Source organism: Carlito syrichta, unplaced genomic scaffold, assembly GCF_000164805.1.
Source record: "Carlito syrichta isolate Samal-C Ts95f unplaced genomic scaffold, Tarsius_syrichta-2.0.1 Scaffold308771, whole genome shotgun sequence".
Taxonomy (NCBI): domain Eukaryota; kingdom Metazoa; phylum Chordata; class Mammalia; order Primates; family Tarsiidae; genus Carlito; species Carlito syrichta.
This window is the reverse complement of record NW_007252867.1, coordinates 184,750-211,776: the sequence shown is the minus strand read 5'-3', so window position 1 is coordinate 211,776 and position 27,027 is coordinate 184,750.

Sequence of the window (27,027 nt, the reverse complement as noted above, 5' to 3'; positions counted from 1 at the left end):
GAATAAAAATTATTATTATTATTATTATTATTTTTGGGTTGGAGTCTCACTCTGTCGCCCAGACTGGAGTGCAGTGGCCGCTCCCGGCCACTGCAGCCTCGATCTGCTGGGCTCCGGCGATCCTTCCACCTCAGCCTTCCAAGTAGCCGGAATTACAGGCATGTGCTACCACGCCCGGCCGATTTTTTTGATTTATTGTAGAGATGAGGTCTCGCCAAGTTGCCCAGGCGGGTCTCGAACCTGTGGGCTTAGGCAATCCACTCACTTCAGCCTCCCAGAGCGCGGGATTACAGGCTGAGCCACCGAGCCCAGCCAAAAAAAATTATTCTTATTTTTACAAAAACAATTGAACATTTTCAAGCAGGGAATTGATATTTACGATATCAATTGATATCAGGGAATTGATATTTATGTATAACGGAGAGTAAAATAAGGCTCTCGCTGTCTCGACTTCAGCTGCAGTGTGAAGACAATAGACACCATTTCAGAAATTAGACCCATGTTGATATTTCAAAGTGAAGTCTAAATACTGTTTAGTAACACTTAAGCTCTTCTTTTGCATCAATACTTAGAAATTAGAGAAGATATGTTATTGTTGTTGTTGTCAAGGTTTTATTTAAGGACTTTGGGCAAGAGCTGTAGGAAGTCCTGAGTCCCACCATTGCCCAGTACACTATATTAGTGTCACCATGTCCATTTGACTGAATGAGCAGGAAAGAATAAGTATACAGAAAGCCTTCATAGGGCACTTTCCTTCCAGAGGATGGGAGCTAAATCCTGGGGAGATTCAAGGTCCTGTCCAATCCAGAAAGATATTAAGGATCCAGTGGTCTGGGTCATGCTAGGACATGCTCTTTAAAGTGGAGGATGTGACAAATACTGCATGATCTCTCTTATGCATGGAATCAGAAAATGTCTACTCACAGAAGCAGAGAGTAGAATGGTGATTACCAGTAGCTGGGAATTGGAGATTGGGGAGATGTGAGTCAAAGGGCAAAAAATTTCAGTTAGGAGGAATGCTACATGATGACTATAGTGAATAACAATGTATTGTATGCTTGAAAATAGCTAAGAGAGTAGATCTGATGTGTTTTTACCATACACACAAAATGATAAATATGTGTGGAGGCTAAAGCAACTCTATCTTGGTTATTAATCTGTCATGTTGACTTCCCAACTCTGGGAAGGCCTCTAAGATTTTTAGTGAGGGTCAGAAAAGAAAAAGTTAGAAATATGGTAAGTCGGCGAGGCTTGGTGGCTCAACCTGTAATCCCACACTTTAGGAGGCCAAGGTGAGTGAATTGCCTGAGCCTGAGTGTTCAAGACCCGCCTGGGCAACTTGGCGAAACCTCATCTCTACAATAAATAAAAAAATCAGCCGGGCGTGGTAGCGCGTGCCTGTAATTCTGGCTACTCGGAAGGCTGAGGCGGAAGGATCGCCGGAGCCCAGCAGGTTGAGGCTGTGGTGGCCGGGAGCGGCCACTGAACTCCAGTCTGGGCCACAGAGTGAGACTCTGACTCAAATAAATAAATAAATAAATAAATAAGGTAAGTCCTAGGAAGATCATAGATCAAGATTATAAGGTACTATACAGAGAGGGTCAAGACAAGTGGGAGTCGTCTCCCTTAGATGAGGCTGACAGAGAAGGACAATAAAGTTGTCCAGTAAGAAGAGCATGTACTTACTATAAATCCTGCCCTAGGTCAAAGCAACTTTGATGTTATCCTGCTTCAATTGTCCTTCACATCCCTCCTCAATCACCCCTTCCCTATCATATATAAGCCCTGGATCTGGGGGTGATGGTCTGCCATCTTGTCTCACTGCCACCTGAGACACAGACATGGCTTTTGTTTGTAATTCCCTATTAAATGTTTCTTTCTAATAAACTGGATTTGTCAGTCTCTTTCTTAGGCCTCTCTGTTTCCTTGGACTTTGGGGGGTAGGTTTGCATAGATCTGCTCACCGCATACTATTGTTTGGCAATGCTCACGTTAATTGGCTTGATTTAGCCACTCCACAATGTATAAATATGTCAGATCATCATTTGTACATCATCAATATATACACTTTTAATTTGTCAACAAAAAATAAACTTTAACTTTTTTAAATAAAAAAATAAAATGAAGGTTAACTTACTACAGTTTATGCATCCTACTATTAAGAAAGAAGTACAATGCCTGGTAAGCTTAGGGTGAACAACCAACCCAACTTTTCCAGGACTGGAGAGTTTGGGGAATGAAGGACTTCCAGTTCTAGAGCTGGAACCGTCCCAAGCACACTTGCATAATCAGCCTGGGAGATTTATTTTTTAAAAGTCACTTACAATCAAGTCCTTGTTCCTTGCAGCTGAAAAACATTCTAACTTATTCTGTATCAAGAGCCTGGCACAAAGGAGGAGCTTGTAAATGTCTGCTGATTGAATTGAGCTCCGAGTTGAATTAGTTGTTATTAGTAAAAATGAAGAACATCTTTATTGGTTATATCCTAATTGTCTAACACAATCCCTAGACCATAGACAGTGTTTGGCCAGTATCTGCTTAAAGGTAGAAGAGCTTCAGTATCTCAGCAAACAAAAGGAACCTTTAGGAGTCGAGATGGAAGGCTGAAAGTGAGAAAAATGAGCTCAGTGAAAACAAAAGTTCTGGAAGAATCTTTTTGCTCAAATGGAGAAGGGAGAAGCTGCCTCAGGCAGGGGCCAGAGAGACTCTGAAGAGGTCTCTAGCCTCCTCTGGTGGCTCTGAGGGAAAGAGTGTGTGTCACATCAGAATCTGTGCCAAAGTGGGGATGGGTAATCCCAGTGGAAAGGAAGCCATGAGAGATTTTCCTCAGCCAAAAGAGACAGGCTTTGATATCTGGAAACTTTCCTAGTAAGAGTTAGAGTGATGAGCCAAAGGAAATTCCAAGTTATCCTACCTGTATTAATTCCCTTAGCTCCTAGGGATAATGGCAGATGCGAGATCTCAGTCGAGTCCCATCTCCTGGGCTTGCCCTCAGCTAAAAAGGCCTGACTCATGCAGTGTCAACCACCTCCCTGGGAGCAGCCTGAATCCAAAGATTTGCCCATGCAAACAGTGCAGAGGCCGAGGATGCCTCCTCCTAGAGACAACCCCCAAAGGCCTCAGAACTCCACAGAGAATTGAGGGAGGCCTTTGTGTAATCGCACCGCAGCCTAACAGCTTCTCTTCTCCCTCAGTCACCCTCTCCCCCTCATTCCCACAACAGTGCTGATCCAAGAGCATTTCCCATTAATTGGGGGCAAGTTCCGCTGCTCAGTCATAAACTATGGAGGGTTTGAGATGTTTACCCAACTTGGAAGCTACCAAGTCAACCTGCTCCAGGTTTATAGAGGCCAATAGAAGACACAGGAATCCTGGGTCAAGAAAAAAGAATGTTATTCAGGTGTGGTGGTGTATCCCTGCAGTACCATCTACTTGGGAGGCTGAGGTGGGAAAATTGCTGGAGCCCAGGCATTCAGTGCTATCATTGTGCCTTTAATATTAAAAAAAAAAATGTCATGACTCCTGGCACAGTAGCTAGCATGAACTTCAAGCTGATTGATTTTCCTTGTCCCCCAAATCCTACAGGTGAGACAGAATATACAAAGTGATTGCCTCGTAGCTGAGAAACCCAGAGTTTAGGAATCCCAACCTTTTACAGGGGACTACTAGCAAATCAGCCTAACCTTTTGCCCTGGAGGGAGACATGGCATTTATTACACTAGTCAAGAAACAGATCCATCTCTATCTTCTACATCTGTTCGCCCTAGAGACATTCTTAAATAGACAGTCCCGTTCAAAAGCTGATAAGCTGAAGTAAATATTGTTTTATAGATGACTAAGCTGGCACATAGAGAAATTGATAACTGTCCCATCAGTGCAAAACATTAGACAACCCTAGACTCAGATTAGGGTTGGGCGATGTGGGAGTGATGGAGAGAATATTTACTCGAAAATCTCTAGAATTTGTTTTGCCACAAAGAGCCACACTTTGGAATAAAAACCATTAAATTTCTTGTATGTGTCACAGCTTTAGGTTAAGCCAGTCATGTAAAAATGTTTACTTTTTTACTTGGGTTATGAGTAACTCACAGATGTTCAAAATAGTCATTATTCTATTGTTAACTTGCTTTTGCTGTCTTGAGTTTCAGGTATTATTTAGTACATCAAATGTTACAAAGATTTTATTATTATTATTATTTTTAGAAAACAGGATTTATTGAGGACAGAAAAGCTCCAACAGTAGGAAGGGACCTGAAGGGGCTGCCATTATTATTATTATTAATTGTACTGTGCAGATTCAATATTATCTGCAGACTAAAATGAAATATATTTTCATTAAGTTCTGTACAATGTTTTTATTTTTCTTTTAGTTTTTTATTAATTAATTTTTACTTATAATTGACACATAATTGTACATATTTATGGAGTATAGTGTGAGTCTCAGTGCATGTGTTCACTGTATAATGATCAAATCAGAGTGATTACAAAATCTATTGCTTTAAACATTTAGAATTTCTTTGTGGTGATAGCATTCAAAATCTTTTATTGTACAATATGTACAATCAGTTTGAAACATTGTCAGCAAGCATACGTCAACCCAGTTTTACGTTGTAAAATAACAATAACCAAGTTCATCACTATGAACAATACCTCAACAATCAGAAAAGGTAAGTCTTCCCTTAGTGGATATATTGAGCCATTATTCTATGAGGTAAAGATGTTGCTTCTGTAAGATTTTATTTAGTTATGTAAAAACAAAGTGTATTATTTGTTATTAGAGTTAAAATAAACTCTAATTATGCACAGTTTGATATCAATGACATAAAAGCAATTATGGTGCAATCAAGTGAAATGGCATTGCTGGCAGGTTCCACTTAATATTCCTAAATTACCACATTGGCAAAAGTCAAGCATTATATTAGCACTATTGCAAAGCCAATCAAATAATCCATTTACATGGTCTCCTTTGGTGTTTCTCAAAAGGTGGTATTCACACCTGGGAAGCATGATTAATTCAAAGTACTATTTTTCAGTTTGTCCTTCTCAGAAAAATATCCCAAGACTGAGGTTTATCTTCCCAAGATTTAATAGCATGCAAAATCACTTTTGTTGATCCTCAGTCTTTATTAATTTACTTATTAATCAGAATTTGCAATTTGTTGCAATTATCAGATTGGCTTCAATTCTCAGATTGATTGGTAAATGATAACCTTGTGAAAATTCAGTTGAATAGTGTGCTCAGCCAATTGTTTAACCCAGTTAATTCTATTTCCCAGTTCACAGGGTAATCAGAAATATAAGAAAGGACCTCAAGAAACCCAGAATTTATTTATTAAAATTATTTATTATTTATTCTTATACATTTAAACTGCAGTCGCTGTCAAAGTACACTTCATTTGATGCAATGCACCTATCAAGATGCTTTTTCCACTGCTCCAAACAGTTTTAAACTCATTAATTTTAATGCCTTTTAGTGCTTATGTTGTTATTTGTTTCACCTCTTTCACATCAGCAAAATGTTTCCCACTGAGGTCAGTTTTATCCAGGGAAACAAAAAATGAAGTCACTCGAGGTGAAACTGGGTGAAAAGGAAGGGTAGGAGATGGGGATGATGATGTTTTTGGTCAAAAACTCCTAAACACTTAGTGTGATGTGGACATGTGCTCTCATGAAACACCCATCATGAAATAGAAAACACGGTGAAACAATCTCCAAACAAACAAACAAACAAACAAGCAAACGAACAAAAACTCAGTGAAGCCAAATGCAGACTCACAACAATGCTAGCTGGGTACTCTGATGCCAATGGGTTCATAGAACACTTACCTACATAGTACTTACCATGGGCCAGTCACCATCTTTGTATATGTTAATTCACTAATCTACACAGCAAACCAAAGAGGTAACTACTATTTGTTTCTTTATTTTATTGAGAAAATCATTAATGTCCTCAGAAAGTAAATGACTTACACAAAGTGAAATGAAAAGTAGATATAAGTGAAGATGAAATCTAACACTCTGGTTCCACTCATGTAACCACAGTGATGTGTGGTATGGCCAGAGTGGGGTTTATGTTCATTTGTAATAGTTCCTTAATTATTTACTATTTTGTTGAGGATTTTCACATCTATGTTCCTAAAGGATATGGTCTGTAGTTTCCTTTTTGTTGTTGTTGTATCCTTTCCTGATTTTGGTATCTGGGTAATATTGGCTTCATAGATTGAGTTAGGGAGAATTTCCCCTCTTTGATTTTATGGATTACCTTCAGTAAAATTGGTACCAGTTCTTGGAAAGTCTGGTGGAATTTGGCTGAGTCCATCAAATTTTGGACTTTTTTCGTTGGAAGACTTTTAACTACTCTTTCAATCTCACTAGTAATTATTGGTCTGTTCGGAATTTCTATTTCTTGCTGATTCAAGGTTGGGTGCTTGCATGTTTCCAAGAAATTATCCATTTCCTCTAGATGTTCTGGTTTGTTTACATAGAAGTTGCATAGTTATATTGAATGTTCTTTTGAATTTCTGTTGTTTCAGTTGTGATGTCTTCATTTTCATTTCTGATTGAGCTAATTTGCATCTTCTCTCATCATTTCTTAATTAATCTAGCTAGTAGTCTATCAATTTTGTTTACCTTTTCAAAGAACCAACTTTTTGATCCATTGATGCTTTATATTTTTTTATTATCAAATTCATTTAGTTCTGTTCTGATTTTCATTATTTCTTTACTTCTGCTAGCTTTTGGTTTGGTTTGTTCACATTTTTCTAGTTCCTTGAGATGTGATGTTAGGATGTCTATCTGCAGACTTTTAGTCTTATTAATTTTGGCTGTAAAATTTCCTCTGAGCACAGTTTTGACTGCTTTTCAGATGTTTTAATAACTTGTTTCAGTTTTGTCATTCTTTTCAAGGAATTTTAAATTTCCATATTGATTTCATTGCTGACCTGAAGATAATTCAGGAGCAGATTGTTTAATTTCTGTGTTTTTGTTTGGTTTTTCAAGTTCTTCTTGTAGCTAATTTCTAGTTTTATTCCACTGTGATCTGAAAGGGTGTTTGATACAATTCTATTTTTTAAAATTTATTGAGACTTGATTTGTGGCCTATCATATTTTGAAGAATGTTCCATGTGTGGATGAGAATAATGTATACTCTGTAGTTCTGGGCTGGAATGTTCTGTAGATGTCTGTTAGGTCCATTTGCTCTAGGGTTCCATTTAACTTCAATGCTTCTTTGTTGATTTTCTATGTTGATCATCTGTCTATTGCTGTCAGTGGAGCGTCGAAGTCTCCCACTATTATTGCATTGTTGTCTATTTATTTAGGTCTAGTAAAATTTGTTTTGCAAAGCTGGGGACTCTGGTGTTAGGTGCATATATATTTAAAATTGTTAAGTCTTCTTGTTGGATTGATCCCTTTAGCATTATATAATAACGAGTTTTGCCTTTTTTAAAACTGTTGTTAATTTAGTTTGTTTTATCTGATATGAGAATGACCACTCTTGCTCATTTTCTGTTTCTTTGTTTTTTATTGTAGATATTTGAAGTACAAGTCAGGATTAGTTACACAAGCAGGCTTTCTGCAGGTGGTTTGTGCCTCCACTTGGCTCTCACTTCCTCTAGTTGAGGACCAGGTACACTTTGTGATGCTATGTGGTCCCTCCCTCCTGGCCTCCCCTGACAGTATCCATCAACTGCTCATCCCTCCCTTATGCTATTGTGATTAATGATCAGGTCCTACTTAAGAGTAACAGCACTTGGTATTCAGTTTTTTGTTCCCATGATAGATTACTATGTATGATAGACTCCAACTTCATCAAATTGGCTTGCAAATTCCATGATTTTGTTTTTATGGCTGCATAAAATAAAGTATTCTCCATAAAGTATATGTAACACACTTTCTTTATCCAGTTCACTTTTGCTGGGCAGTGGGGTTGTTTTCATGTTTTTGCTATTGTGAACAATGCAGTTATAAATATGTGTGTGCAGGTGTCTTTTCTGCAGAATGACTTATATTTTTCTGGGTATACCAGGAGAGGTATTGCTGGATTGTATAGAAGGTCAATTTTTATTTCTAAAGGAGACCATATTTAACAAAAGGTGCTGGAAAAACTGGCTGACCACATGCATTAGAATGAAATAAGACCCTTACTTGCCACCATATACAGAAATCAACTGTAGATAGATCAAAGATCTAAATATAAAACCTTAAACTATAAGACTCCTAGAAGAAAATGTAGGAAACACTCTTACATACATTGGAGTATATAACCAATTCTTGATCGAATCTGCAAAGCAAATGCCATAAAAGATAAAACAGACAAGTGAGACCTCATCAAATAGAAGAGTTTTTGCACAGCAAAATAAACTATCAAGACAGTGAGGAGACAGCCCACAGAATGGGAAAAAATATTTGCAAATTGTGTATCTGACAAAGGTCTAACATCTAGGATCTACAAGAAACTCAAATGAGTTAGAAGTAAAAAAACAATTCTATTAACATCAAAAAGTAGGCAAAGAATATGAGTAGACATTTCTCAAAAGAAGATATACAAGCAGCCAATAGATACTGGGAAAAATGCTTAGCCTCACTAATCATCAGAGACATGCAAATCAAAACCACAATGAGATGCCACCTAACTCCAAAAAGAATGACTCTCATCAATAAATCAAAAAACAATAGATGCTGGCGAGGGTGCCAAGAAAAGGGAAAGCTATTACACTGTTGGAGAGAGTGCAGGCTAGTTCAGCCTCCTGCACATTTTGGTTTTCATTTCCATATCTTCACCCTTTTACCTTGAGTCTGAAAGAGTCTTTTTTGTGTTAAGTGGGTCTCTTGAAGGCAGCAGATGTTTAGTTTTTTAAATCAATTCTGCCAGTCTATATCTTTTTCAGTGGAACATTAATACCATTTGCATTCACAGTTAATAATGATATGCAAGTTTCTAGTCCATTTATCATGCTGCTTATCTGGTTGCTTTATTTATTTATTTTCTCTATTGTGTTGGTGTCCTGTAAGCCCTGTGGGTTTTATGATTTCCAGTGCTTTTCTGCTGGTGTATTTCAATCTTTTATTTCAGTATTTAGAACTATTTTGAGTAATAATTCCTGTAAAGCTGGTCTAGTGGTGACAAATTCCCTCAGCATTTGCTTGTCTAGAAAAGATTTTGTTTCTTCTTCATTTATGAAACTTAGTTTTGTGGGACACAAAATCCTTTTCTGATCATTATTTTCTTTGAAGACATTGAAGATTGGGTTCCAGTCCCTTCTGATTTGTAGGGTTTCTTCTGAGAAGTTTACCTTTAGTCTGATATTGTTACCTTTGTAAGTTATTTTCTGCTTTTGTCTCACTGCTCTTAAAATTATTTCCTTCACATTAACTTTGCCTAACTGGATGTTTGCATGACTTGGTGATAATCTCTTGCAATGAGTCTTCTGAAGGTTCTTTGGTCTTCTTGTATCTGGATATTTAAATTTCTGGCAAGGCCAGAAATTCTCTCAAATAGGTTTTCCAAATCTGTTCTTTTCTATTTTTTCCTCAGGAAAACCTATAATTCTTAGGATTGGATGTTTTACATAATCCCATGTTTCTTGGAGACTTTTAATATAAGCCCCCATTTCTAGGAGACTTTGTTTTCTTGACAGCATTTTCTTTTTTTTTTTTGAGTTGGAGTCTCTCTCTGTCGCCCAGACTGGAGTGCAGTGGCCGCTCCCAGCCACCGCAGCCTCGACCTGCTGGGCTCCGGTGATCCTTCCACCTCAGCCTTCTGAATAGCTGGAATTACAGGCATGTGCTACCACGCCCGGCTGATTTTTTGATTTATTGTAGAGATGAGGTCTCGCTGCCCAGGCGGGTCTTGAACCTGGGGGCTCAGGCAATCCACTCACCTCAGCCTCCCAAAGGCGCGGGATTACAGGCTAAGCCACCGAGCCCGGCTAGCATTTTCTTTATTGTTGTCTGATTGGATTAATTCAAAAGCCTTGCCTTCAAGTTCTGAGATTCTTTCTTCTACTTATTCTAGTTTACTGTTAAAACGTTCTGGTGCATTTTGTACTTCCCTAAATAATTCATTTCCAGAATTTCAGTTTTTTGTTTGTTTGTTTTAAGTACCTATCTGTTTGGATATTTTTTCATTATATCCTGAATAGTTTCTTTTTTAAAGTTTTCTTTATGTTGGTTTTCAACTTTCTCCTGAATTTCGTTGAGCAATTTTATAATCAACATTTTGAATTTTATCTCTGGAATTTCAAATATTTCATTTTGGGGGGTACATTGCTAAAGAGTTAGTGTGGCCTTTAGGGGTGCTGGAGAACTCTGTTTTTTTCATATTACCAGAATTAGTTTCTAGTTCCTTCTAATTTATGTAGACTCTTTTTATTTGAGGTTGGCAGGGGACTGACTGAGTTACTGAAGGATTCCCTGGGATATATATATTTTTGGTGTGATGAGTTGCTCAACTGCCATCTGTGACAGTACTGTGCTGGGTACATGCACAGGCTCACAGTGTCCTGAGTGGCCTGAATAGTGATGTTAGTTGACATCTGAGATCAGACCTTCCCCAAAGCTGAGATATTATATGATATGAGATGGGCTGTGGTATTGACCTCAGGAAATGGCACTTGTAGGAGAGAGGCAGCTGTGATGGAGGCTATAAACTTTCTCCCTGGCCTGTGTTGCTCCAAGGAAGTGCCTTGCCAACTTAGGCAGAGAACAGGGCTCTAGGGATTACCCACATTCTCTGTTTGTCTTGAGACTGCAATGGGAGTATGGTGGGAGAGAGCTGAAGCACTCCACCTGTGTGCACTCTTAGTTATCTCAATGGGAACTGGGAGGGAGTCTTCAGCTACTGGAGTAATGCTCTTATGCAGGGGAGTGCACAAAAGGATTTATATCAGGCGTAAGAGGCTGCTATGGCAATGAGTCCCACTCGGCCCCCACTTCATTCGCCTCAGTCAGTCTGCAAGCTGAATGTCAAAGTGCAACTGGCCTCAGGACTTCAGGTCTTCTCACAGTATCCTGCACCAACTAGGAACTGTCTGCCTCTGAAGAGTTTGCCCTTGGTATCCACTCTCTCCCAAGCCAGCCAGGAAGCAGCTACCAGCAAGGGCTGAGTGTTGGGAGCCAATATCTATAGCTACATGGCTGAGGCCTGTAAAGGCCCATCTGGAAGATCGCCTCTGACGTAGGATATCAGTTATACCTATAATATTGGCGTGTGATTAGTGACCACTGTGCACATATGGCAGTAAAACTTATAAGTAAATCTCAATACACCTGATGGAAAGTGCACAGCAGAATTATTTTTCTCTGTCTTTCTAAGTTTTACTTCTTTCTAGATATTTTTTAACTTCTATTTCCTGGTAGACTGGTTAGTCAGCTCTTGTTCCCGAAAGCAGTTTCCCCTAGGGCTAAGATTAGGAACTAAATTACCATAATGGTTTTGTCGCCCTGCCCCTAGCCAGGCAGAACGTTTTCTTTTGTTTCGTTAATTACCGAAACTCTGTCTGCTTCAGCCCATGGCCACCATCATGGCGGCCATGCATTTCCTTGTTCAAGAGTGTGACAGCTACTATTTGATTTTTAGAGTACACTTGTTAGGATAAAATATATACATATACACTCATAGTTGCGTAAATTTATGTTTGCTGTTTTATTTCCTTTTGCTACATTATTCAAATATAATAGTTACTATAAGATTTATAAAAGAATTAATGATGAGGTATTAGCTTAATAGGATATAGCATAGTATTAAAGGTCAATCATTAGATTATATAAAAATTAAAGTTTAGACATATGAAACTCATATGAATTATAGTAAAGTTTGGTAGTTTAAGAATAAGTTTTAACTGAGTTATAAGGCATTACGTTAAATCATAATAAGTTAATAGTATAACTAACAGTTAAGTTATTTAAGTAAACTTATAGATTATAGTATAGTGTTAAGTTGATAATATTAATCGTTAAAAATATTAGGAGTCAGTGAACTTGGATTGAACCTAGAGTTAACTTAGAAAGTTTTTGTATTAATCAGGGTTTAGAACAAAGAGTATAATATGAATGATTTATTGAACATTATGGAAAATACTTTGAACGATCTGTATTGAAATTGTGCACCTGTGACCTTAATGTGGGTTTTGTGAAGCACGACAGGCATCATGGAATTCGAATTGTTTGCTTGGAACTTGCAGATCTCGTGATGGTCTTGTGATGCATAGTTTGTAAAGCACAGAACTTGTACGCCCCCAGCAAGTGATTATCACACTGCTGGAGGGTATAGAAAATGGTATATAAGTTGGAAGGAGTCCGAATAAAATTTGGCTTCAGTCCTGATCAGACTGTTCCCAGAAGAACTGCCTCCGAGTGGTCTCTTCTCTCCATCCAGATTCTCCGGTGTGGTCCTAACTGCCCCCTCGGTCGGAGCGGGTCTCTGACAGCTGAGTTCTTGGGATACGGTGACTGGAGTTGCTCAGGGCTCCTTTTCTCTGCACCACTCACTCTACACGGGTTTCAGCAGAGCATGGTTGTGGGTAGGGCAGTTTCCCATGAGGAACTAGAGTCCTGCAAGGCTCAGAAGACCCTCCAAGTTCATGGCAGGAATGCACAATTCCTGCATTCCTCTCACCCTCTTTACTGTGTCTGGAGGCTGCCATGGTCTCTGGTGACCCAGGAAAGAATCTGGGTATTTCCTGGTCAGGTTTATTGGTTTTTCTCTTCTTGCTCTTTGTGGTTATTATCACTTCTTTGATGAGTTGTGGAGCATGCTGCTAATCCTATTCCTCTCTGGGTGCCAAGGAAACTCTCTCTACCTTGATCTATTCTGCAGGAGAAACACACTTTAGCTGCCTCTCATCAGTCATCTTAATCCCAATCCCATAGGGAGATATTCCATATAAAATACTTTAGTACAATGCTTGGCATATAGTAAGCAACTCACAAAAGATAATGCTATTACTATCAACTATGCATAGGATTTCCTACTTCCTTGCCTAGTCAACTCTAGATCATGAGCATTTTCTCACTTTATTAGCCATTCTTCAAAAACAATTTTAAAGACGTTAGAGATTTAATGTTTTCTTTAATTTTTCCATTAAAAAATGCAACATTGAATGTCTTCATATATAAATCATGTTGTGTTCTTCTAGGGTTTTTCCTTAGAAATAAAAATTCCAAAATCAAAATACCTTGTTCAAAGAATGTGAATATTTTGAGGCTTGCAATGCAAATTTCCAAACTGATGTCCAGAAAGAGTGTGCCACTTACATTATTATTTGGAGTATAAGAACATGCAAAGCAAATTATCACACTTAGTGTTAAAATTTTTCCAGTTTAATAAGTTAAAAATGGTGACTCATTTTTATTAGATGTGTTTTATGCTAATAATATTGAATTCTTTATACATTTGTTGAACATTTGTATCTCTTTTGTGAATTTTCTATTTATGTCCTCTGTTTAAGTTTCCACTGGGATTTTAGTGCCTTTCTCTCTGTTTAATAAGAATGTTTTAAATTTTTCACTTATTGATTCATGTATCCATGAATTTATTGTATTCAACAAATATTTATTATTAGCATATACTTTAGGCCAGTTTTACAACTTTTGTCACACAGAATACAAACATATCTCATTTTCATTTGCTTTCATATTTTGTACATAATGATATTGATATACAGATATTTAAATTTTTTATGTAGATAAATCTTGGTGCCCTCCTTGGGTATGAGGCTTTAAAAGCCATGACCTAGAGCTATGTATAAATATATACTTCTACATATTCAGTTTTTTCTACTTTTTTATTTAAATATTTAGCCTATCTGGAATTTATTTAATGGTAGGTTATTAAGTAGAAATATAATATGATTGCTTTTGTTTCTAAACAGCCAATTATTTAGTACATTTCCTCTAAGGAGCTTGATTTTTTACTTATGAAATATATTTTATATTCACTAGGATCTTTTTCTAGTTTGCCAATTCTCCTCTATTAATCTCTATGCCTTCTTGTACCAGTGTCTTCATGTTTTAATTATTTTATTTAAAAATTATATTTTAAAAATAAAAATTATATTTTAATATATGGTTTTTTCACTATTATATTGTTTCTACTCTTTTTTTCCTCCAAAATATTCTTCCAGGAAACTTTAGAATCATTGTTGTTTGGTGTATGATAACCAAACTGGAGTTTTAATTGCAATTATTTTCAAGAAAGTATGTTACATTAAGTAAATTAATTCAAGAAGAATGTGTATTCTACAATGTGTATTTTTTCCAGTACTAAACATGGCAAGTTTCCCTATTTATTCAGGGCTTTTTTCATATTATCTAATAAATTTAGTAAACTTTCTCATATTTGGTTCCACACATTTCTTGTTATGATTTTTTCCAAGTTGTATAGTGTTTGTTTTCTCATTGATAAGATTTTCCATTGCAATTTCTGATTGCTTACTGTCAATATATAACACAATTATCTTATGTTTATTTCTTAACTGGCAAATTTAATAGCTACTTCCTTATATTTTGGTGTTTTTTCTAGGTAAAGTCTTATGTGCATATAAATTTTTTTTTACTACTCTTTTCTAATATTTATACTTCTCAGTTATTTTTCTCATCAAGTTATAGTAAGAAATACTTTCCCAAACCAAAAGTAGGTATATGTCTTATTCTTCTTATTGAATGCAATTCTTTAATTACTTCCGTGTTGAGCATGATGTTAACTTTGGAGTTTTGCTTTTTTAAAAAGCTTACTTCCTTTCTACTTTTATTAAAAATATTTTAAAACCAGAAATAAGCATTAAATTATATGAAATGCCTTTTTTGCACCTATCTAGATAATCGCATACCTTTTTATTTACCCTTTGGTCTCTATTGGTATATAGTATGAATAGATTTCCCAATATTAAATCACCCTTCCAATTCTGAAATAAATCCCATCTAGTCTTGACATATTATTCTCATATTAAGCTACTGAATTAATTTACTTAATATTTTACACAGATTTTTTTCATCCGTTGTATGTGAAGTTATTCTGTCACTTCTTTTGTTATTCAGATTTTGGCACTAGGCTTACACCAACCTTGCTGAAATAAACAAAAAATTTTTTCATGTTTTCTGTGGTCAATCACAGGATGAATTTTTAAAAATTATCTGTTATCAAAATGCTTACTAGAACATGCTAGCTCCACTTCTGGACATTTAACCTTTCCATCTTTTAAATAAGTAACACTTTATTTTTGAATTATTCCCGATGCCTACATAGTAAAATTTTGGTGCCACAATCTGATACTTCCTCATGTATCTATAAGGGGTACTCCTTTATCTTCAGAAGTCTAGTATTAGAGAAACTCTTGTGCTTTTCCCTCCTGTGTTAATAAATTTTTGATACCTGAATACATCAGGGTTTTTAAAAACCTTTGAAAGTCAAAAATATTTGCCAAGATCTTATTTAAGTTATTTATTGCAACTTGTTGATCCCTTTTAATCTGAAGACTTAAATATTTGTTCAGCTCCAGAAAGCTTACTAACCTCTTTATTTCCTGTATTGTTTCTATTGTCTTTTTTCTGGAATTTATATTGCATGTACATATTTCAGATTTTCTAGCTCAGGCCTTCATTACTTTTCTTTTTAAATTTTTTTACATTGTTTTCATCTCTTTATCCATTGCCTCTCAACTCTGGATGAGTGTTCAGTGTTATCATTTATTTCATTGATCCAATTTTCTGCCACAGAAAATCTGACCTTCATTTAGGTCTTAAATGACAATTGTTTTTCCTCTATGCTTTATTTCCTGACATAAGATTGTCCTTCATGACTACTTTGTTTATCTGTAAACCTGATAACTACTTTTCTGTCTTGTTTAGATCACAAATTAAAAACAAATTCTTTTATTGACAGTAGTTATAGTTCATAAGAAAACATTTGCTCTAATTTTTCATCATGGGCTTCTTTTTAAATAGCAATATCTTGTCCTATGTCTGATGGATTTTTTTTTTTTGCTCATACTTAAAGAGTTATCAATACTTGTTTAGTTCTGGGAACCGAAATAGAATCTTTAAGATTATGTGGATCTTTGACCAAATATTTTAAACCAAGCTAAAAAGTGAAGTGAAAGGTTTAGATTTAATGTAATTTTCAATTCAGAGTACAGTCGGTCCTCCATAATTATGCCTCCCACATCTACAGATTCAACCAAAAGTGGATCAAAAATATTTGAGGAAAAATTAAAAATAACAACACAACAGTAAAAACAATACAAATTTAAAAACGATACAGTATAACTATTTGTAGGCATTCGCATTGTATTAGGTATTATAAGTAATCTAGATGAAAAGTATACAGGAAGGTGTATGTAGGTTATATGCAAATACTTCACCACTTTATATATGGGATTTGAACATTTGTGGATTTTGTTATCCGTGGGAGACCTGGAACCAATTCCCCATGGATACCAAGGGATGGCTATATAAATACTTAATAGTCTTGGTTACTAAAGCCAGAGGTGGTGTCTTCAGAAGGAATGGTTATCAGGTTGGAGCAGAGCTCCTGTGTTATTTGAGTAGCCAAGGAATTAATTGCTGCAACAATCCAAGTCCTTTTTTGGCCTGTTCACTATCATGAGAAGCTAGGTGAGGTTCCTTGTCTCAACAGATGTCGGAGTTTAGTGTGAGTCGTGAATCAAATCATCCTTTGCCCCATTAAGGGTGGCAAGTTCCAGGGACACCTTTCCTCACCTTGTCACCCCCTGTCAGAGCATCACACCACTAATTACCCTAAATAGGGGATGGGGAGGAGGTTCTACCAAGAACAAAGCTCCTTGACATCCTAGTCTTCAAGTGGAGGGCTTTGATTCATATCGATCTTTCTTTCAATTCAGCCCCATCTGTACCATAACTGACAAGATTTCCAGTAATATGGATGCCACCTTTTTATAGTGTCCCTTATTGATGCCAGGTGGGGTGTGTGGTGTGTTGCCCCATGGGTTCTTTGACTTCATCACAGAAAATAATTTTAGAGAGAATCCAAAGTATAGCTTAAGGAAGAACTGATTACAAATAAATGGGCACACTCAAGGGAGAGCTTTGTTGCCTTAAGAGAGGGCACGTGCTTGCCTTTAACAAGAAACATACACTTTTATGAGGATAATTATGCAAAACATGAGCTAAGAACAGAGGGTTACTGGTATCTGGTGAAGAGTTTTGATCACCTTCTCTCAATCTTTTAAGGTCACAAGGACCTTCCAAATAATGAAAGTTACTTTCTAACGAGATTTGGGCTTTTCACAGACCATCATGGCTGTGTTCTGGTTAATTTCCTATTGTTTCTGTGATTTGCTAAACCTGTAGCTATGCATTCCAACCCACAAGGTGATCAGCTCTGATATGCCTGGTTGGTCAAATGAAGGTTGTGTACAGATAAGAAAGATATTGAACTCAGCTTATACCGTTATAATTCAGACCTGCCTAAGAAAACCTGCCTAACCTTCTCTAAACTCTGTCAACTGTACTTACCACACTATCAGTCTCTGTTATTTCTTTGACTATTTTATAGTCATTAAATGGAAATCTAGGGAAGTGGTGGATTTCTTGTCTATACTCCATTAGTTTCTCCAGAAATCCCTTAGTTCATTCTAACCTGCTCTTAAGGAAGTGCCATTGTCCATTTCTAATGGGGTGGGGAGAAAGTCACTTCCATCGTCTTTATGAACATAAAGGTAAATGATCTCCTTTACTTAAGGAATGTAGCCACAGAATTTCTCTATTATTAGTATGGAGATCTTCACAAGCTGTTTTTTCTTTCTTTCTTGTTTCTTGACTGAGATAAATAAAGCAGACAAACTCGGATAAAGGCTATAGAGGACATTGTACAGACCTTTTTACTTCCTAGACTTGCTGAAGATTAACATTTAGTCCATTTCTCCAGCCTAAGCAAGTAGAGCATACTTCCTCTGGCTTGAGGCAAAAGATTGCCACTGGGTACTGAAAGTACATAAATCCTTTACTTTTGACCCAAGGATAGAATTCAAGGAGAATTAGGAAGAAACTATGTGGAATTAGTTCAAGTATAAGATTATTAAAGAAATGTGAAAGCATAAGGAGAAAGGTAACCAAATGTATTGGCCTTTCTTCCTACTTAAAATTAAAGCTTGCCAGAAAACAATTAGTTGCTTAATTGGTTGCTCTCACTTGGGTTTTCTTTTCTTTTTCTTTTTTTTTTTTTTTTTGAGTCAGAGTCTCACTCTGTTGCTCAGGCTGGAGTGCAATGTCTGTGAGCCTCGACCTGCTGAGCTCAGGAAATCCTTCTGCCTCAGCCTTCCAAATAGCTGGAATTACAGGCACGTGCCACCATGCCTGGCTAATTTTTTGATTTATTGTAGAGATGAGGTCTCGCCGATTTGCCCAGGCTGGTCTCAAACCTGTGGATTCAGGCAATCCTCTCACCTTGGCTTCCCAAAGTGCTGGTATTTTAGGGGTGAGCTACCAATGCCCAGCCCAGTTTCACTTTTTTAATATAAAGTTTTTTTCTGGCAAAAAAGAAAGAAAAACTCATGAAGATGATGTGACTCTCTCAGGAAAAGCATGGGCCTTCAATTCACACCAGATAACCAAAGAAGGCTTCTCAGTGGTATGTTGGGTGGCGAATGCAGTCACAGAAATGTGCTGGGGAGGAGGGATGCTGGGCTGGTTCCTTCACAGGGCAGGGTGGGCTGTGGTTCAATTCTGACTTTCCTTTGACTCTGCTGCCACCCAGCCTTGGAACCCCGCCTCCTCACCTCCAATTCCCTTCACAACTGTCGGCATCATCTCTCTCTCTCAGCCCTCGGCTTTTGATGTGATAGCTGTGGACTGCTGGGCATAGTAAAGGTGTTTTGGTTTGGTTTTTCTTTTAGTTAGTTTACTATCTTCTCTTCCAGGAGCAATTCCTTCCTAACGGAAGAACCAGGTATTATCTGTCTGGTCCCAGTATGGTTTAACACAGGGACTCCTTCCTTCTAGTCTCACTCCTTCCTACCCTCTCACACACAGTAGCCCAAGCACTCATTTCAGAAAACAAGTCTGTTCACTTTACTCTTCTGCTTTTAAAAAAAAATCCTTCCATAAATGACTGGAGGGAAGTCCACTTCTTAAAGAGTTTTGCATACATGGGTTTTATGATTTGGCCCCAACGTTTCTCTCCAGGCTTACCACTCCCCTTCCTGTACTTAAGTTCCCAATATGCCAAAATAATTTATGTTTCCTGGTTTCTCTCGTATTTTTATGCCTTTGCAAATGTTTATATTTTCTCCCTTATTCTCTAAGTAACTTCCAGCTATTCTTCAAAATTCAGCTCCAATGTCACTTCTGAGCTTTCCTTGATGCCCTGGCCCTTCATACATATTCCTCACATACTCTGTACTCATTTCTATTACAGTTCTTGCCCTTCTGTGTTGTAATTATCTGTTTCCTCATCTCTCTCTCCCAGCAGACTATGCACTACATCGAAAGCAGGGACTGTGTTGTTGATGTCTCTGTCATCAGTACTTAGCACGTGTCTGATACACGTATGCATTGGTCCAAAGTTTTCTGAATAAATGAACAGCAGACCTCACCCTCAACACACCTGCTATTGCTAAGGCAGGTAAAAGCAAGACCTTGAAGGGAAAGATCTCCCAAGATGAGAAGTTGTTAAGAGTGTGAGAAGACAACAAGAGGAAGGACAGGAAATTTTAACAGAAAGGAGACAGTCCAAAGAACTATGCTCTATGAAATTTTTTCTTATATAAGACATGTGGAAATCCGACAAGTATATGCTTTACAATTGCAAAATTCAGGTGGGCAAAAGATAGCTTTATTTCTATTATGTATTTTGAACTTTGGTTATATAATGTTTGCTACAGTGTATCTTTTCTAAGCCCAAGTACAGGGACATCATCTTGGTACCTTAAAATCAGCCATACTGTGAGAAATTGGTAAACACTGTAGTTTTATTTGATTAAAAGACATTCGACTTGTTCCTGATCTCTGTTTTAGATGTTTGTTTTGCCATTACAAAGTTTCCTGCACTGAAACTGCCGGAGAGAGGGGGAATACCTCATCAACAAGGGTACCTTTATAATATTGTACACCACATATTTAAAATTAAAAAATTTATTTTAAAAAAAGTTGCCGGGCTTGGTGGCTCAGCCTGTAATCCCAGTACTTTGGGAGACTGAGGCGAGTGGATTACCTAAGCCCGCAAAAATTAGCCAGGAGTGGTAGTGCATGCCTGTAGTTCCAGCTCCTCTGAAGGCTGAGGTGGAAGGATTGCGGAGCCCAGCAGGTCGACGCTGGGGTGGCCATGAACATGCCACTGCTCTTCAGCCTGGGCGACGGAAGGAGACTCCAGCTCAAAAAAAAGTTTCCAACACTATATCACTATGTTTTCCGAAAGCTGTCAGGCCATCCACATAGTGCTTAGGCAAATGGCATCATCTTCACAGAGTTTTTCTGTAAACCCAAGATGTTTTCCCAGTAAAACGAATGAATATTTCAGTTCTTCCCACCAGCATTGTCCTTGTTAAATTAACATGGGCTGTCAATGGTTTGGGCAGAGAAAGAAGGACAGAAGTATGTAATGTGCACTAAGTTCCTTTTCAAGCAGAGAAAGGAGTCTGAATTCTGCACTCTAAACTTAGATATAATTTCTTCAGATAGCATGAACGGGAAAATGATCATTTGCCTTAAGTAATAGGAACTTATTTATGATATAACAGGTAAAATGAACACCAGTTCTATGAGAAATGCAAGTAAATAAGACGATTTGGAATTTACTCTTAAGAGAATGTATGAATGTCCCCAGTTGTATTCTGAAGGGAAGTTTCTGGTTTTTTTCCTGAAGACCTTAAACTCTTAGACCTTAAGTGCCCTCATGAGTGAAGAGACAAGAGACAGAGACTGATAGATATCAGGATCCTAATTCTTTAACCTGGGTGGCATTCAAAGGATAGATAATAACTTTAGAGATGCAATAAAAAGGAATCTTACAGCTTTAGTTATATGTATTCAGTCAAGAAATAGCTACTTTTTCTTTAATAAGCATAGAAAAATTCAGACTGATGACAATTTATCAAATATTAGTCATTATTTTAGAAATAAAAAGCAACAAATGCATTTGATATTTGCACAAACACCACTAACTGCAGTATAGATTGTGTACTAACTAAATGGATCTCAGACAGTATACAAGTTGCTATTTTATACATTACTAAAGTTTGTTATTTTCTAAATGACTTCAAATTTTGTATAAATTGTAAAAGATTAAATGCATTCTTCCTAAAATTGAAAAGAAGACAAGGGGGTATTCTCTCACACCTCTCCTCTCCAGTCCTATTCAGTTTTAACCAGGGCAAGAAAAAAAATAAATAAAAAGTGTACCTACTGGGAAAGAAAAAGTAAATTATCTTTGTTCAGAAGTGAATAATTGTATACAGTTCCAGACCACTGCAAAATGGTTAATATCACAATAAGGCAAGTCACATGAGTTTTTTTGTTTTCCAGTGCATGTGAAAGTTATGTTTAGCCAGGCTCGGTGGCTCAGCCTGTAATCTCATGCTTTGGGAGGCTGAGGTGAGTGAATTGCCTGAACCCGCGGGTTCGAGACTCGCCTGGGCAACTTGGCGAGACCCATCTCTACAATAAATCAAAAAAATTAGCTGGGTGTGGTAGCGTGTGCCTGTAGTTCCAGCTAGTCGGAAGGCTGAGGTGGAAGGATGGCCAGAGCCCAGCAGGTCGAGGCTGTGGTGGCCGGGAGCAGCCACTGCACTACAGTCTGGGTGACAGAGTGAGACTCCAACTCAAAAAAAAAAAAAAAGAAATTATGTTTATACTACCTGTAGTATCTTAAGTATACAATAGCATTATGTCTAAAAACAATGTAAATATACCTTAATTCAAAAATACTTTATGGCTAAAAATGCAAGCAACCAATTGCACCTTTTGTGAGTCCTAATCTTTTTCTGGTGGCGAGTCTTGTGTGGAAGTTGGTGCTTGCTGACTGATTAGGGTGGTGATTGTGAAGGTTAGAGTAACTGGAAATTTCTTAAAATAAGACAATGAAGTTTGCATACTGATTGACCCTTCCTTTCATAAAAACTTTCTTCGTAACATGTGATTTTGTTTTGTAGCCATTTACCCATAGTAGAACATCTTTCAAAAGTGGAATCAGTCCTCTCACACCCTATCATTGCTTTATTAACTAAGTTTATGTACTATTCTAAATCCTTGTCATTTAACAATGTTCATAACATCTTCAACAGGGGTAAATTCCATCTCAAGAAACCACTTTGCTCATCCACAAGAAGCATCTCCTTGCTTGTTCAAGTTTGATCATAAGATTGCAGCAATTCGGTCACATCTTTCGGCTTCACTTTAATTCTGATTCTCCTGCCGACTTTCTCCACTTAATTCACTCATTCATGAATGTTAAAATCAACTTCTTCCGAACTCTTATTAATGTTTGTATTTTGAACACCTCATGAATCACAAATATTTTTAATGTCTTATAGAACAGTGCATGCTTTCCAGGAAGTTTTCATCTGACTTTGTCTGGATACATCAGAGGAATACTTGTCTATGGCAGCTATAACCTTATGAAATGTATTTCTTAAATAATGAGACTTGAAAGTAAAAATAACTCGTTGACCCATGGGTTGCAGAATGGATGTTGTGTTGACAAGCATGAAATACAACATCAATCCCCTTGTACCTCTCCACCAGGGTTTTTGAGTGACCACCTACGTTGTTGATGAGCAGTAATATTTTGAAAAAAAATTTTTTTCTGAGAAGTAGATCTCAACAGTGGGCTTAAAATATTCAGTGAACCATGCTGTAAACAGATGTGCTGTCATTCAGGCTTTGCTGTACCATTTATAGAGAACAGATAGAGTAGATTTAGCATAATTATTAAGGACCCTAGGAATTTTGGAAATGGCAAATGAGTAAGTATAGTCCTCAATTTAAAGTCAGCAGCTGCATTAGACCCTAACATGTCAACCTGCCATTTGAAGCTTTGAAGCCAGGCATTGACCTCTCCTCTCCAGTTATGAAAGTCCTCAATGGAATTTTCTTCCAGCTTCTGTTAAAGCTGTTTTATCTACACTGAAAATCTGTCATTGACTGTATCCGTCATCAACTCTCTTAGCTGGATATTTTGGATAACTTGCTACAACTCCATTGGTACTTGCGGCTTCACCTAGCACTTGTATGTTCTGGAGATGGCTTCTTTTCTTAAACCTCATGAACCAACTTCTGCTAGCTTCCAACTTTTCTGCTACACCTTCCTTACCTCTTTCAGCCTTCTTAGAATTGAAGAGAGTTAGAAGCTTGCTCTGGATAAGACTTTGGCATGAGAGAATGTTGTGACTGTTTGATCTTCTGTCCAGAACACTCCATACCAGCAATAAGACTTTCACTTTTTTATCATTTGTGAGTTTACTGGAGTAGCATTTTTAACTATATTCAAGAATTTTATTTTGCATTCACAACTTGATTAGCAGCAAGATGCCTAGATTTCAGTCCATCTCAGCTTCTGACATGCCTTCCTCACTAAGCTTATTTCTAGTTCTGATTTCAAATGAGAGGTATGTGACTCTTCATTTGAAAACTTAGAGTTCATTTTAGGGTCATTAATTTTTAAAAAGAAAAATAAAGGACTTAAGGCACCTAATTTCAAAACTTACTATAAATCTACGACAATCAAGACAAAGTGGACTTGGTATGTATAAGGTTGATATACTGATCAATGGAAAAGAGTAAACAATTTAGAAAGATATATGATCAACTGACACTAAGCCAAGGTATTTTAGTGAGGGAAAAGCATGGTGTTCTAAGCAAACAGTGCTCGAACAACTGGCTATCCAACTTGGGGCTAGGGAGGAAGAACCTCAATCTTACCATACTCAAAATATGACTCATAATGAATGGTAGTTCTAAACACAAAAGCTAAACCCTAAAACATCTAGAAGAAAACATAGGAAAACTTTGCCACTTTAAGGTAAGCAAAAACTTCTTAGGCACAATAGGCAAAAACAATAGAAGAAAGAAATAAGTGGAAGTTCATCAGACGAAAAAGTTTTTCTTCAAATGTTACCATTATGAATTTCGTTTGTTTTATTTTTTTATTTTAAGGATATGGCGTACAATTCAGGGTTAAGTATATAAGTGATCATAATACCAGTGAAGTTTGGGCCTCCCATTGGTTCTCATTTTGCTTGGTTTGGGATCAGGTGCCCTTATTGTTATGTGCCCCCTCCCTCTCCTGGCAGTGATCTGTTACTGTCAATCTCTTTCATGTAGTATTATGATAAATGTTCAGGGTTCACTTATGAGTGAGAATATGTGGTATTCAGTTCTTTGTTTCTGTGACAGATAACTGAGTATGATAGACTAAATCCATTCAAGTTGCTGCAAAGTCCATAATTTTGTCCTTTTTTATGGCTGTGTAATATTCCATCATGTATATGTACCACATCTTTTTTATCCATTCCACTTTTGAGGGGCAGTATGGTTGGTCCCATGTTTTTGCTGTTGTGAATAGTGCTGCAATAAACATGAATGTGAAGATATCTATTTTGTAGAATGATTTGAGTTCTTCTGTATATATTCCCAGAACTGGGATTGCTGGTCCCTAGGTGAGATTGGTTTTCAGATCTTTTAGAAATCACCACATGTCTTCTACAGAGGTTCTATTAGTTTATACTCCCACCAACAGTGTAGAAGTGTTCCCACATCCTCTCCAACATCTGTTGTTTTTCAAGTTATTAATGATGACCATCCTGATCATTATGAATTTTAAAAAAATAGAAAAGAGTGAAAAAAGCAATATATATGTATATATACACACACATATATATGGATTTATGTATAGAATATGTAATAATTCCTATAACTCAAAAGAAGGGATACAATCCAAATAAAAAATATGCAAAATATTTAAACAAGAACATCACAAAACAAGATATTTGAATGATCAATAAACACATGAGAAGATGTCATAAGGGAAGTGTAAATTTAAAAACCCAATATAATAGTTTGGCAGTTTTTATACAAAAATGTACACTTATAGCCCAGCTATTTAATTCCCTGATACTTACCAAAAAGAAATGAAAGCTTGTGTCCACAAGATGACTTGTACATGTATGTTTGTAGCAGCTTCATTTATAAGAGCCTCAAAGGAAACAATTCAAATGTCCATCAGCAGATGAATTACTATAAATAAAGTAGTATATCCATATAATGGAATGCTACTCAGCACTAAAAAGGAGCAAAAAACAGATACATGCAACAATATCTATGAATCTCAAAATGTGCTGAACAAAAGAACTCAGATAAAATAGTAAATGCACTAATTTTTGATTTATAAGAAATTTTGAAAAAGCATCAAACCTAATGTGAAAGAATGCAGATCTCTAGTTGCTGTGGTTGGGGGGAATTGACCATAAAGGAACAAGAGGAAATTTTCTGTTGAGGGATGCATCGTACATCTTTTTTATTTATTTTTTTTGAGTTGGAGTCTCACTCTGTCACTCAGACTTGGGTGCAGTGGCTGCTTCTGGCCACTGCAGCCTCGACCTGCTGGGCTCCGGCAATCCTTCCACCTCAGCCTTTCAAGTAGCTGGAACTACAGACACACACTACCATACCTGGCTAACTTTTGATTTACTTTAGAGATGAGGTCTTGCCAAGTTGCCCAGGCGGGTCTCGAACCCGCGGGCTCAGGCAATCCACTCACCTCGGCCTCCCAAAGCGCTAGGATTACAGGCTGAGCCACCGAGCCCGGCCATTGTACATCTTAATTGTAGGAGTGGTGGCTCAGGTGTACATCTGTAAAAGCTCATTAAACTGTATATTTACAATGTACAAATTAAAAAGGGTTTATTTTATTTTATGCGCATTTTATTTGAATAAAGTAGAATCTAAATAATTTTTAAAGACTGACAAATACTTAATGTGGTCTTAGGAAATTAATATTGTGTCTTGGATTCAGACAGGCATGAATTCAAAACGTAGGCACTGCACTTACTAGCAGAATATAGTTCAGCTAGTAGTTAGCATAACAAATATCTAGTTGATGAGCATCTTTTAAGAGATCTCACTGAAGAAGAGTGAGCAACTGTTAGATAATAATTCCTGCTGAATTTTACTGAGTCACTGTGTGTAGCTCAAGCTGGAACGAGCGACCTCACCACAACTAATACTAGCCATAGACTTAACACATTCTGACCAGTGTTAGGTGGTCATAGTAAAAAATTGGTCATTTTGTTCTTAAAAATGAAAAGCTATGGTCTACACGAAAAGCTCATTTCACATTATTGTTTAGAAAACTGTAAGAAGCTGCAGTTTCAAAGCCTATCTTTAAAATCCTAATAAAAATGTATTTTGTGAGTATTTAAATGAATGATTTCCAGAAAGTGTTTTTTTGCAAGTGTATGACACAAATTGACAGAAAATCAACTTGCCTAAAAGTGAAAAACACGAACACATCAATCATTGAAACTGACTGTGTGTAAGTAGATTTATAAAATATATCTTTTAATTCAGAGCATATGTGGTTTAGTAAATCAGTCTACACAGAAGAAAATAGCCTGTTTCTTACATCTAATCTTTATTAAATCTGCTTAATAAAAATCTTCAGTAAATAGAGAACCATCAAACGTGTTACTAGGAGTAGCTACAACAACAACAAAAAAGACTAGTAACCACCAAGCTTCTGATCCTACCTTGTCTAGGGCAGGATTCATCTTTTAATCATTGATATGTTTACTGAGAACCTACTGTGTGCCGCACTCCATGTTAGAAACTGGTATATAGTGGTGATGAAGACATTTAGGGCCTCTGTCCTTAGGCAATTTACAATATTCTGGAAAGAGAGATGTTGATAAAAATCATTACAACAATGAAGAGTGGTACAAAGATGTATGGGGGGTGCTCTTGCGTGTGGTATGTCAATGGCTAACCTAATCTGAAGGTTTCAACTAGAATATGTTGTTCAAGCTGAGGTCTGAGAATAACCAGAAGTTAACAGGTCCT